The following is a 6,000-nucleotide window of genomic DNA, read 5'->3' as shown; positions in this document are numbered from 1 at the left end:
TTTCGGAATTTTTCTGTGAGTTTTGCATTGCCTGTAGATACATAATTTTTTCTTTTTAGGGCTGCACGGGCCCTTGGAAGTTCCCAAGCTGGGGGTTGAATTGGAGCTGCAGCTGTCAGCCTATGCCACAGCCACAGCAACACCAGATCCAAGCCACAGCTCAAGCAAACAGGGATTGTTAACCCACTGAGCAAGTCCAGGAATCAAACCCACATCCTCATGGATAATAGGTTCGTTACTGCTGAGTCACAATGGGAATTTGCCTGTAGATGTTTTTGTCTCTTCTTTTCCAGTATTTGTACTGAAAACATTTACAACATTATCTAGATATTTCTAAGAAATGCTAGAATAGGAGTTCCCATTGTGGCTTAGTGGTTAACGAATCCGACTAGGAACCATGAGGTTGAGGGTTCGATCTCTGCCCTTGCTCAGTGGGTTAAGGATCCAGCATTGCCGTGAGCTGTGGTGTAGGTCCCAGACTCGGCTTGGATCCTGCCTTGCTGTGGCTCTGGTGTAGGCCAGCAGCTACAGCTCCGATTAGACCCCTAACCTGGGAACCTCCTTATGCTGAGGGTACAGCCCTAGAAAAGACAAAAAAAAAAAAAAAAAAGCTAAAATAGTGTGTTGATAGCAAGTATTCTTATTTTTTTTTATTTTGAGGTTTAATTGACATATAACATTGTATTACTTTTGGGTGTAAAACATAATGAGTCAATATTTGTATATATTGCAATGTGATCACCACAGTAAATCCAGTTAACATACGTCACCATACACAGAGAAAAATTTTTTCTTCTGATGAGAATTTTTTTTTCTTTTTTGGCTATCCCATGGCATATGGAGTTCCCAGTCCAGGGATCAGATTTGAGTTGCAGCTGCAATGTAAGCCACAGCTACAGCAACACCAGATCCTTAACCCACTGTGCCAGGACAAGGATCGAACCTGTGTCCCAGTGCTTCCAAGATGCTGCTGATCCTGTTTTGCCACAGTGGGAACTCCTGATGAGAACTTTTAAGATTAACTCTCTTAGCAAGTTTCAAATATACAATATATATTATTAACTACAGGCACCATGTTGTACATTACACCCCCATGACTTATTTATTTTATAATTGGAAGTTTGTACCTTTTGACCCCTTCACCCAAGTTGCTCACCCCCTAACCCCTACCCTTTGGCAACCACCAATCTGCTCTTTGTATGTGTGAGCTTGTTGTTTTTTTTTTTTTTAACGTGTAATTGAGATCACATGGTATTTGTCTTTCTCTGACTTATGTCACTTAGCATAATGCTCTCAAGGTTCATCTATATTACAAATGGCAAGATTTTCTTTTTTCTTTTTTTGCTTTTTAGGGCCGCACCCGCTTTTTATGGAGGCTCCCAGTCTAGAGGTCCAATTGGAGCTACAGCTGCCAGCCTACGCCACAGCCACAGCAACGCAGGACCCTAGCCGCATCTGTGACCTACACCACAGCTCACAGCAACACCAGATCCTTAACCCACTGAGCAAGGACAGGGATCACACCCGAAACCTCATGGTTCCTAGTCGGATTCGTTTCCACTGCACCACGACAGGAACTCCAAGATTTTCTTTTTTTTTTTTTAAGGCTGAATAATATTTCATTGTGTTTATATAGCATCCTTTGGTGGACACAAATTGTCTTCATATCTTAGGGAATGTAATAATGCTGCAATGAGCATGGGCAGTGCATTTTTTCTTTTTTGAGTTAATGTTCTTATTTTGGATAAATACCCATGTGTGGAAGTGCTGGCTTATATGGTAGTTGTATTTTTTTTTTTTCTTTTTACATCAACACTTGTGGCACACGGAAGTTCCCTGGCTAGGGTAGAATCAGAGCTGCAGCAGCAGGCCTACGCCACATCCATAGCAACACCAGGACCAAGCAGTATCTGGGATCTACAATGAAGCTTGCAGCAACACCAGATCCTTAACCCACAGTAGCATCACCATTATACATCTCTACCTGCAGTGTTGTTGCAATTTTTACACATCTTGGCCAATATTTGTTAGCGTCCATTGTTTTAATTATAGCTATCCTACGGAGTTCCCGTCGTGGCGCAGTGGTTAACGCATCCAACTAGGAACCATGAGGTTGCAGGTTCGATCCCTGGCCTTGCTCAGTGGGTTAAGGCTCCAGCGTTGCTGTGAGCTGTGGTGTAGGTCGCAGATGAGGCTTGGATCCTGCGTTGCTGTTGCTCCGGTGTAGGCTGGTGTCTACAGCTTTGATTAGACCCCTAGCCTGGGAACCTCCATATGCCAAGAGAGCAACACAAGAAATGGCAAAAAGACCAAAAAAAAAAAAAAATTATAGCTGTCCTAATGGATGTGAGGTATCTTGCTGTGGTTTTGAGCATTTTTCTAATGCCAGCTGACTTGAGCAGATTTTCATGTATTGTTGGTCAATTGTACATATTCTTTGGAGAAATGTTTGTTCAGAGACGGTTTTTCATGGGAAAATGCCAGGAATCCAGATCAGCTACAATAACCTCAAACCTAGCTTTCCTTCATTCCTGTTCAGTGTTCTTCCTTGCAAAGGGCAGATTGGATGATGTGCAGACATCTCCAGTTAGGCTCAGACAAATACTTTATTTCAACATTAGTAAAGACATAAAACTTTTTCTTTTTTGCTTTCTTAGGGCCGCACCCGCGGCATATGGAGGTTCCCAGGATAGAGTCAAATCAAAGCTACAGCCACTAGCCTACACCACAACCACAGCAATGAGAGATCCGAGCCTTGTCTGCAACCTACACCACAGCTCACAGCAACACAGGATCATTAACCCATTGAGCGAAGACAGGGATCGACCCCACAACCTCATGGTTACTTGTTGGATTCATTTACCTGCACCGCAACGGGAACTCCAAGACGTAAAACTTAAGGATCCAGTGGAATATGACTGAGGTACTACCTTTATACACCAATGAGCTTGATTTAACTCAAAGTTTATTGAACACCTACCATGTTCAAAGCACCCTGCTAAGCTCTGGGAGAGAGAATGTGAGAACATCATCTTAAAATATGAAATAATTTCCCCCTTTATTCCTGTTGTTTTACAATCTAGATTTGAGAAGATATACATAAGGCAACAATTGCCACTAGGAAAACAACAAAAACATAGTTGCATTTAAGAATAAATCACACAACAAAAAAACAAACCACCCAATTGAAATATGGACAGAAGACCTAAATAGACATTTCTCAAGAAAGACACACAAATGGGAGTTCCCATCGTGGCTCAGTGGAAAAGAATCTGACTAGTATCCACGAGGATACCGGTTCAATCCCTGGCCTTGCTCACTGTGTCTGGGATCCAGTGTTGCCATGAGCTGTGGTGTAGGTTGCAGATATGGTTTGGATCCCAAGTTGCTGTGGCTGTGGTGTAGGCCGGCAGCTGCAGCTCTGATTTGACCCCTAGCCTGGGAACTACCATGTGCTATGGTGCAGGTGTTGGTGTATATGGGGGGGAACAGACATACCAATGGCCAACAGGCTCAGCATAGCTAATTATTAGAGAAATGCAAATCAAAACTACAATGAGGTACCACTGCACACTGGTCAGAATGGCCATCACTAAAAATCTACAAATAACAAATGCTAGAGAGGATGTGGAGAAAACAGAACACTCTTACCCTGTTGGTGGAAATGTAAATTGGTGCAGCCACTATTTAAAATAGTACGGAGTTTCCTCAAAAAACACTAAATATAGAATTACCATATCAAGAGTTCCCATGTGGCTTAGTGGGTTAAACATCTGGCATCGTCACTTCAGCGTCTGAGGTCATTGCTGTGGTATAAGTTTGATCCCTGGCCCAGGAATTTGCACATGCTGTAGGTGCAGCCAAAAATAAATAATAAATAAATAAATAAAATATGACACAAATGAACTTACCTAAGAAACAGCCACAGACACACAGAGAACACACTTGTGGTTGCCAAGAGAGTGGGGAGGGGGAGGGATGGATTGGGAGTTTGGGATTAGCAGATGCAAACTATTATATATAGAATGGAAAACAAGGTCCTACCGTATACAACAGGGAACTATATTCAGTATCCTATGGTAAACCGTAAAGGAAAAAATATGAAAAAGAATGTATATATAGATATAACTGAATCACTTTGCTGTACAGCAGAAATAAACACAACATTGTCAATTAACTACACTTCAAAACATTTTTTAAAAAAGAGAGCAAATCACATAACCTAAATTGTGGTTTTGGCGTTCCTATTGTGGCTCAGCGGAAAAGAATCTGACTAGTAGCCAAGGGGACCCAAGTTCAATCCCTGGCCTCGCTTAGTGGGTGAAGGGAGCTGTGGTGTAGGTCGCAGACGCAGTTTGGATCCCGAGTTGTAGTGGCTGTGGTGTAGGCTGGCAGCTGCTGCTGCATATTGACCCCAAGGCTGGGAATCTCCATATGCCACGAGTGTGGCCCTAAAAAGATGTAAGATTAAAAAAAAAAAGTGATTTCATTAGTTTCACAAGTTCTTGGCTTTTCATGACTTTAATATTGCCATTCCGCCAGTCAATGTAACTTCATCAACCTAACTCTTCAGGAATCTAAGTTTTCATTGGAGAGTTCCTTCAGTATTTATGGATGGAATGGTACTTTACAAGTAGATCATATTCTTGCTCATAACAGGAAAACTGTCTTTCAATATGATGTTGCAAAGAATCCCAAAAGCCAGAGGCACAATGCTTAAAACTTGCCTACTTTTAACAAAGTAACACAGATGATGTTTTGCACTGTAAGATAGCAATTTTAGGAGTTCCCGTTGTGGCGCAGTGGTTAACGAATCTGACCAGGAACCATGAAGTTGCGGGTTCGATCCCTGGCCTTGCTCAGTGGGTTAAGGATCCGGCGTTGCCATGGGCTGTGGTGTAGGTTGCAGACGTGGCTCGGATCCCGAGTTGCTGTGTCTCTGGCATAGGCCAGTGGCTACAGCTCCGATTAGACCCCTAGCCTCGGAACCTCCATGTGCCAAGGGAGTGGTCCAAGAAATGGCAAAAAGACAATAAATAAATAAATAAGATAGCAATTTTATAAAATCCATTTGAAATTAAGACTTTGACAAATCTTTTTTTTTTTTTTTTTTGGCAGCAGCGTGTAGCAGCCTGATGGGGGTTTTCACTTCCCAGGCCACGGATTGAACGCAGGCAGCAGGAGTGAAAGCACTGAATCCTAACCACTAGACCATCAGGGAACTCCCCTGCAGCTGCATGAGAAAGGTAACTCCAACTCCTTTAATTATATATCTTCTTCCTGATCTGACTTGGCGTATCATTTTTATTCAGTAGGTTTGGATCAAAAATATTTATTGACTGGACTTACTGTCATGGCACAGGGGAAACAAATCCGACAAGGAATGATGAGGTTTCAGGTTCGATCCCTGGCCTTGCTCAGGGAGTTGAGGATCTGGTGTTGCCATGAGCTGTGGTGTAGGTCGCAAACATAGCTCAGATCCTGTGTTGCTGTGGCTGTGGCATAGACCAGCAGCCATAGCTCCACTTGGACCCCTAGCTTGGGAACCTCCATATGTCACGCGTATGGCCATAAAAAGCTAAAAAAAGAAAAAAAAATTATTGACTGTTGCAAAACATTTAAAGAAAAGCATTTCCCACCACTGAGGCTATTCAAAAGAACATTTATTATAAGCTCTAAAGTCAGTTCCAGAAACATTTTTGAGCACAATAGCCCAACTAGTGAAGGATGATGTTCATTTGGATAGAAATGTTATATATTGTAAAAAGCATCTTTTTTTTTTTTTTGTCTTTTCTAGGACCGCTCCCAAGGCATATGGAGGTTCCCAGGCTAGGGGTTGAATCGGAGCTGTAGCCACTGGCCTATGCCAGAGTCACAGCAACATGGGATCCGAGCTGGTCTGCGACCTACACCACAGCTCATGGCAACGCCGGATCCTTAAGCCACTGAGCAAGGACAGGGATCGAACCTGCAACCTCATGGTTCCTAGTCAGATTCGTT

Source organism: Sus scrofa, chromosome 4 (assembly GCF_054392235.1).
Source record: "Sus scrofa isolate SSC_HxYL_T2T_F1_AM1 chromosome 4, Sscrofa_HxYL_maternal_Yorkshire_Landrace_v2.0, whole genome shotgun sequence".
Classification (NCBI taxonomy): Eukaryota; Metazoa; Chordata; class Mammalia; order Artiodactyla; family Suidae; genus Sus; species Sus scrofa.
This window is presented reverse-complemented; position numbering follows the sequence as displayed.